This window comes from Nanorana parkeri, unplaced genomic scaffold (genome assembly GCF_000935625.1).
Source record: "Nanorana parkeri isolate BGI_ZX_2015 unplaced genomic scaffold, ASM93562v1 scaffold2147, whole genome shotgun sequence".
Classification (NCBI taxonomy): domain Eukaryota; kingdom Metazoa; phylum Chordata; class Amphibia; order Anura; family Dicroglossidae; genus Nanorana; species Nanorana parkeri.
In genome coordinates, this window is record NW_017308415.1 from 100,700 (window position 1) to 109,437 (window position 8,738).

General features: G+C 47.6%; 1 protein-coding gene across 1 annotated transcript in view; it reads left to right on the forward strand.

Annotated features, from left to right (window-relative positions):
* Positions 1–7,352: 7,352 nt before the first annotated feature.
* Positions 7,353–8,738, forward strand: part of GRAMD1C (GRAM domain containing 1C) — a 92,803-nt gene continuing 91,417 nt past the window's right edge. The window contains exon 1 of the mRNA XM_018572853.1: positions 7,353–7,383. The gene's annotated coding sequence lies outside the window, so the exon portion shown is untranslated. The remainder of the gene's footprint in view (positions 7,384–8,738) is intronic.

The following is an 8,738-nucleotide window of genomic DNA, read 5'->3' on the forward strand; positions in this document are numbered from 1 at the left end:
GCATTAACAAATATAGGGGAAAGAGGGGGGGGGGGGGGGGGATTACTAGTTTGCAGAGGGAAGATCACATTATTTGTTTCAGCTCACAGAAAGGGGCACACCATTTTTTGGGGGCGGAATCATCGGGTATTTTCTGTACTTTCTACAAATGTCATTAGGCTAAAAAAGAGAAAACTACTTACGACCATCACAAGACTTTTGTCTTGCGATGGTCGTATGCTTATTGAAAGCTCGTACGATCTGCCCACCTTGGACGGGCAGATCGTACTTGCGATCATCGATCAATGCAGAACGGGCAGTGTGCGCGTGCGCACACCGGCCCGTTCCACAGCTATCGAACGAGCAGGCTAGAAACCCGCCGACAATCGTACGATTCTCGGCGGGTTTTCGAGCATGCTGGTTCGACAAAAGACGTGCGACCGTACAGTAGAAACGGTCGCACGCCTTCCATACACTGTACGATTCCCGTACGATCGCGGGAAATCCCGCAATCGTACGGGAATCGTACAGTGTATGGAAGGCGTACAAGAATCGTACAGTGTATGGGCACCCTAAAGGGGTTCTAAACCATCCGTTTTTTTTGCTTATATCTAGTGCTAGCAAGCTGTACATATAGATATTTTGTAGATAAAAAACAAAAAACGCTTAAAATCATTTTAAACTTACCTCGTTATCGCCACTCGTTCCCGCGCCGAGAATCAGGAACTGCTCGTACGGCCGCAAAGGATCTTGGGGCCGGCGCATGCGCAGTTCCGATTCTCGGCCGGGAGACGAGCAGAGACGCAAGGTAAGTCTATGGACGCGTGCACCCGCCTGCAGACACCGCTGGATCGGAGAGACAGAGCAGACAGCGCTGGATCGGAGGGACGTCACACCGCTGGAGGGACACATGAAAACATGGGGAAAGAAGAGGTAGATCGGAAAAAGAGACATCATTTAAGGTAAGTGCTGACATTTACATGGGGGGGAGGGGAAAAAATGTTTGCCTTTAATATCACTTTAAGGCAGACACCACATCCGAGGACTGGCGAGCTGTCATATATTGTGTTTCTGTTCTTGGCTTTCGTCATACGTTACCATCCCGAGCTATGGATGGAAATTTCTAGGTGTCCTACATGGAGTCGCGCCAGCTTGTTTCTTTTCAGCAAACTGATGAATAATGTAGAGCGGACTCTCACATGGCACAGAGTGTCAGTCTGAAACCATTCACCGCTTTGCAGTACGGTGTCCCGCGCCTGTCCCTTCCTTAAAGCTGCCGTTGAATCTACTTAGATTTCCCCCTCCATCGTTCCTCCGCCCTCATCAACGTCAAATTAATAAATAAAACCTTTTCTGTCTTTATGACAATACCTTATTTTATCATCACTGGGGCTATATGCTTCTCTATGCAACAGATCGTGGCTGGTGGGAGGGGCCGTCAAAGTGCTGTAGATAGCTTCCTGAAAACATCACAGCACCCTGCCTCAGTACCCTTTCAAGATCCCCCCAGCCATGATGCAAGCAGTGGGCAGGCTCTCGGGAGGAGTTATGCAAATATCAAAAAGGCTTGATAGGTGTGGTGTCAGTCTGGAGGAGTGGGTGTTCCTAGGCAGGCTGCATTTGCATGTGGACCACCCTAGGTAACGCCCACATGTGATACTGAGCCTCCATGACTGGAAGTGCTGGAAAACAATAAAAGGGGCGGAGTCAGGGAGCTAGATGATGCTCGGTGTCCTCCAGCCAGGAAATGAGGTGGGCTCTATCTTCTTGGGCTTTCCAGAAGAATCTAGTGACTCTTTGAGGACCTTATCATCTCCATTGACTGGACATTAGCTGAGGGAGCTCTCAACGCGTCTAGGCTATGGAGCTGCTGGTTACTTGACTCGTCAGGAAAAGCCGGTACCCCCCCAGTCTTGATTCAAGTGGCAGGCTGTTGACCCCGAGATCGCCGTGATCACTTGTACTTCTACATTCAGCCCTGTTTGCCCAAAGCAGGGCTAAATGTAGAAAAAAAACTACCCGCCCGGTGCCAGGAACTACATGTCCCGGGCATCAGGAGATAGGAATTCCACACCCCTGCTGCCCCTCTACTCCCTGCTGCCCTGAGACGTGGCCTTGTGGGAAATCCGCCCCTGACTACCAGACCAAAAAGAGGGTCAACTGAAGAGGAAAGGAGGATGAAGGAATTTGGTTCCAGAAGAGGGCCAGAACTTCCAAATTAGGGACAGTTAGGAACTCCCTGGAAACGCCCTCCCCGGCAGGTGTGTACGTTAGGTCTATATCATTAGAGTCAGCCTCGTGTCTCAAGTGACCCAATTAACTTCACAACTCATTAACACCCAGCAGGCCTCGTTGTCACCTGCTGCTTGTCACCGCTTTTATTTCATGTGAATTCATGAATATGTAAGCGGAGCCATTTCTGAGGTCTCGTGTGTCAGAGCCATGACAGTGTCACGTTTGCCTGGTCCCCAAACACAACATATATTCCTGTCCACATGTGCCCCAGTGATGGGCCGGGTTCCGAATGGGGACCATTGACCAGTGACCCATGCCTGCCTAGGATAGAAGGAATGGCTACACAATAACCCACCTGTCACATGTTGCCTCCCCATTGCATACCGCTGCTTCCGCTGGCATGGAGCCGGCTTCCCAGGCAATCAAGAAGCCCGGGCGGCTGGTAGTGACACGCCGCCCAGCTTCCTGATTGCCCGGGAAACCGGCTCCATGTTGTTTGGCCGGCTTGATTGGATTTGCCCAGGAAACTGGCTACCCAGCCAATCAGCATTTAGCCAGCTGTGCGGCGGGCATCGATGCTGATTGGCCAGGAAGCCGGCTCCATGTTTTCCTACGGCACTGTCGGTCAAAGGAAATCTTCCTCTGACTGGAAGTCCTGGTATCGGGTAAGGTATCAGAGCATTTGGGTGAGTATGAGTACTCGCCCAAATACTCGGTATCGGCACCAATACCGATACTAGTATTGGTATCGGTTCATCCCTAGTCTGAACAATGGAGAGGCAGCATTTAACTGGTGGACTATTGTATAGACTTTCCTTTGATTTTAGTGTGTGTTGAAAGAGCCATTTGTAGTCTCCATTGGGAGCCCGGGTGACAACACAGAAGAGCAATTGGGAGACAAGGATAGAAGGTTGTCACCCGATAACAAGAAGCACCTTTCTGGTGGGACCACCAAATATTTAATTAATGAAAGCTGCAGATTTACAAAGAAGGAAAACAATTGTTGAAATAAGCTTCTAAGAGACTTTAGAATTTGGCTATACACATTCTTTATAAGGGGAAAGGACGGTATATGTGCAGTAAATACATATTTTTAGTTATTATTGCAGCGCTTACCTGAAAGTGTATCTCTAGCCAATACTTAGAGTTCTGAATAGAGTAGGGAACGGGTAAAAAACTTTGTCAGGTTCATTTACTGACAGCAGGCCTGTTCAGGGAAATATTGCAGTTTCTCTGAGCTGCAGAGTTACTGATGGGAGAGGGAGCTGAGCTGCAGAGTTACTGATGGGAGAGGGAGCTGAGCTGCAGAGTTACTGATGGGAGAGGGAGCTGAGCTGCAGAGTTACTGATGGGAGAGGGAGCTGAGCTGCAGAGTTACTGATGGGAGAGGGAGCTGAGCTGCAGAGTTACTGATGGGAGGGGGAGCGGAGCTGCAGAGTTACTGATGGGAGAGGGAGCTGAGCATGCTGGAAGCTGGGGGAGCTGAGCTGCTGAGTCTCTGCTGGAAGCAGGGGGAGCTGAGCTGCTGAGTCGCTGCTGGGAGAGGGAGCTGAGCTGCAGAGTTATTGATGGAGGGGGAGCTGAGCTGCAAAGTTACTGATGGGAGGGGGAGCTGAGCTGCAGAGTTACTGATGGGAGGAGTAACTGAGCTGCAGAATTACTGATGGGAGAGGGAGCTGAGCTGCAGAGTTACTGATGGGAGAGGGAGCTGAGCTGCAGAGTTACTGATGGGAGAGGGAGCTGAGCTGCAGAGTTACTGATGGGAGAGGGAGCTGAGCTGCAGAGTTACTGATGGGAGAGGGAGCTGAGCTGCAGAGTTACTGATGGGAGAGGGAGCTGAGCTGCAGAGTTATTGATGGAGGGGGAGCTGAGCTGCAAAGTTACTGATGGGAGGGGGAGCTGAGCTGCAGAGTTACTGATGGGAGGAGTAACTGAGCTGCAGAATTACTGATGGGAGAGGGAGCTGAGCTGCAGAGTTACTGATGGGAAGGGGAGCTGAGCTGCAGAGTTACTGATGGGAAGGGGAGCTGAGCTGCTAACAAGTACAGGAAAATATCAGTTGACTTGCAGGAAATCCAGTGAGCTCCTAACTTCCTGAGCTGACAACACAGTTTCTTTGCTGGGCTGAGATCCCAAGCAGTGTTGTCACCCCTGCCTGCTGGATTACAGAGTTCCACCTATCCCCACTGCTCCCTGCCCCTCTTCACGTGCGTATGCTGCTTTCTTTACCAGCAGAACAGTTCTGCTACCTTGACTCCAAAGGCTCTGCTCTTGGAAGATGTAGTTCTGGGATCATGATTATAACAATAGGAACTGACCTCCCATGCAAATTTAAAAGCTTGGAGATGACATCACAGGGAATCATAAAAGCTGCTTCCTGCTGCAGGAACATGGGTCATGGTTGCAGTGGAGAGTAGTCCGGTAAATAGGAGATGTTCCTTGTCAAGGTTTACACACCCTTTAATTTCAGTGGGAGGTGAGCATTAATCACACATTGTAGTATGATCAAGACACTGCTCGCGATTCACTACAGGAAGCTGGGACTTCAATTGCACAGATGTGCTGACTGTGGATTGTTATTATTATGTCCCGCTGGGGATCCCTCTAGTGACAATAAAGATCTATATAGAGGAATCAGGACCTCCTTCCTCCTGCTGGAGATCCCTCTAGTGATAATAAAGATCTATATAGAGGAATCAGGACCTCCTTCTTCCTGCAATGTACAGAGCTATCTGAAGGCAACTCTATTATAGATCATTATTTCAAACTCATATAGAATACTATGTCCACTTCTGGTGACCTCACTTACAAAAAAATATTGATGAGATAGAAGAAGCCCAGAGACTGGCAACAAAAATGATCCCTCTAGTGATAATAAAGATCTATATAGAGGAATCGGGACCTCCTTCCTCCTGCTGGAGATCCCTCTAGTGATAATAAAGATCTATATAGAGGAATCGGGACCTCCTTCCTCCTGCTGGAGATCCCTCTAGTGATAATAAAGATCTATATAGAGGAATCGGGACCTCCTTCCTCCTGCTGGAGATCCCTCTAGTGATAATAAAGATCTATATAGAGGAATCGGGACCTCCTTCCTCCTGCTGGAGATCCCTCTAGTGATAATAAAGATCTATATAGAGGAATCGGGACCTCCTTCCTCCTGCTGGAGATCCCTCTAGTGATAATAAAGATCTATATAGAGGAATCGGGACCTCCTTCCTCCTGCTGGAGATCCCTCTAGTGATAATAAAGATCTATATAGAGGAATCGGGACCTCCTTCCTCCTGCTGGAGATCCCTCTAGTGATAATAAAGATCTATATAGAGGAATCGGGACCTCCTTCCTCCTGCTGGAGATCCCTCTAGTGATAATAAAGATCTATATAGAGGAATCGGGACCTCCTTCCTCCTGCTGGAGATCCCTCTAGTGATAATAAAGATCTATATAGAGGAATCGGGACCTCCTTCCTCCTGCTGGAGATCCCTCTAGTGATAATAAAGATCTATATAGAGGAATCGGGACCTCCTTCCTCCTGCTGGAGATCCCTCTAGTGATAATAAAGATCTATATAGAGGAATCGGGACCTCCTTCCTCCTGCTGGAGATCCCTCTAGTGATAATAAAGATCTATATAGAGGAATCGGGACCTCCTTCCTCCTGCTGGAGATCCCTCTAGTGATAATAAAGATCTATATAGAGGAATCGGGACCTCCTTCCTCCTGCTGGAGATCCCTCTAGTGATAATAAAGATCTATATAGAGGAATCGGGACCTCCTTCCTCCTGCTGGAGATCCCTCTAGTGATAATAAAGATCTATATAGAGGAATCGGGACCTCCTTCCTCCTGCTGGAGATCCCTCTAGTGATAATAAAGATCTATATAGAGGAATCGGGACCTCCTTCCTCCTGCTGGAGATCCCTCTAGTGATAATAAAGATCTATATAGAGGAATCGGGACCTCCTTCCTCCTGCTGGAGATCCCTCTAGTGATAATAAAGATCTATATAGAGGAATCGGGACCTCCTTCCTCCTGCTGGAGATCCCTCTAGTGATAATAAAGATCTATATAGAGGAATCGGGACCTCCTTCCTCCTGCTGGAGATCCCTCTAGTGATAATAAAGATCTATATAGAGGAATCGGGACCTCCTTCCTCCTGCTGGAGATCCCTCTAGTGATAATAAAGATCTATATAGAGGAATCGGGACCTCCTTCCTCCTGCTGGAGATCCCTCTAGTGATAATAAAGATCTATATAGAGGAATCGGGACCTCCTTCCTCCTGCTGGAGATCCCTCTAGTGATAATAAAGATCTATATAGAGGAATCGGGACCTCCTTCCTCCTGCTGGAGATCCCTCTAGTGATAATAAAGATCTATATAGAGGAATCGGGACCTCCTTCCTCCTGCTGGAGATCCCTCTAGTGATAATAAAGATCTATATAGAGGAATCGGGACCTCCTTCCTCCTGCTGGAGATCCCTCTAGTGATAATAAAGATCTATATAGAGGAATCGGGACCTCCTTCCTCCTGCTGGAGATCCCTCTAGTAATGCACACCGCATTTCTATTTGCTTTTTCCACTGCCTGGCCACACTGCTTTGCAATCATCTGAAATAAGCAAATAACCAAATCGTTTTCCTTTGTAGTTTTGGCCAACACTGTACCCCAATATTGTAATCTATCAGAAGATTCCTTTTCCCTAAGTGCATTACTTTGCATTTAGACACGTTGAAGTGCAGTTTCCCCTGCTTTGACTAGTCTTTCAACAATGCCAAATTATGATCCATGAATGTGGGGTTTTAACATGTTGCTCTAACATACACCTTGAACCCATCTTTCCATTCCTTGCTAATATCTCGGACAAATGAATCCAACACAGTGTACTTTGCTGGATAGAGACAAGCAGGTGATGGTACCATTCCTCCCGTGTTCTCTTCCTGAATGATTTACAACTCCCTGAATCATCCGTCTATTGTCTCTACCTGTCCTGAGTTGCAGAGTTCCTCCCCCTTTTCGCGTACACGGTGGACTGTTCCAGGTAAGCTGCCAGCAGGACTGGCTCTTCCAGTGAAGGTGTCAGGTGAGGCTGGCAGACGATGTATTCATTCCAGTCTGCAGAACGCACCGTCGTCTCCATCCTCTCCGGATCATTGAGAGGCTTCTGGACTTACAGGTGAGACAACGATCCCATCTACCTGTCTGACTTGTATGATCTGGCTGAACAGCTCTGATCTCGACTTCTGTGTACTTTTGTGCTGCCAAGAGGACGAGCAGGCTGTCATATAGAATATATCCAGACCACTGACATGAGATCTGACTGCTGAAGGACCTGAGTTTTCCAATCGACCGTGCATGTTCATGGTAAGAGCTTTCATTAAGCTGACCACGCACATAACAACCAAATTGTAGAATCCATGGGCAGCCTGCCTTAGATTTACCAAGAGCTGTGCGGAGCAAGGGTCTACCTTAGGGTTGCACAGATACCAAGTACAGTACTCGGTACAAGTACGAGTACATGTACCGATACTTTTGAGCTCCAAGACTAGACTAGAGAAAAATTCAAAAATTAGTAGGCAGCTGTCATTTGTAAGGAGCACACGGAGCTCCTGGGATTTGTACATCTCTTTTTTAATGTACGATTTTGTTTTTATAAATATAAATAAAGGGATGCACAGATACCAGTTTTGCGAGTACGAGTACTGGTACTTGCCGAGTACTTACAAGTACGAGTACTGATACATTTTTGTTTATTGTCATGTGACAGTTTTTCTAAAACAATACAGACTAATGATTTCAGGACAGTGGTGGAGCGCCAGAGCCCGGTCCCAGCTGCAACCACTGAAACCCTGGTAGTTCTCATGAAAATGCCAAGTATCTGCACTGGTACTCGAAAAGTATCTGTGCATCCCTAGTCTACCTAAACAATCTTTACAATTCATATCCAATCAGACAATGTAAGGTGGCCATCCACCTTGTACAATCTCCCAACTATTGGAGATCTACCAGCTATGTAGTATGGGAACTTGCCTGACTGGTAAGAAATGGATAAAATTTTTTTGCAGGGCCTCTACTACATGGTTTTGGTAGATCTTATGACGATTGTACAATCAAAGCAGAACATGTGGTTACCCTTAGACGTTGGTAAATCTAATGGAGAATGTACAATCAAATATTTAACATGTGCGTCCAGCTTTAAAGAAGAATTGGGCAAATCAAAAACGTAACCTTGCAGTGGGGCCAAGTGCTCGTGTTGTCTAGGGGACTCAAATGAAGCTGTTTTACTTATGTGATGCTCGGTCCCGCGGGAACTACTAGACTGGTCCCCGCAGCCTCTTCTGGCCCCCCCCCCCCCCCAGGCTCTGACAGTCTAAGGAATGCTGACGTCATCACATCTTATCCAGGTCCATTGACTTGCCTTAGACTTGAAGATGCCAAGGGACCTTCCATAGCAGGGGGAGAGAGGTGAGCGCTGACCACCATGGGACTGAGGATCAGGTTAGTAAATCTGTTTTATTGGAGCCCCCTAAA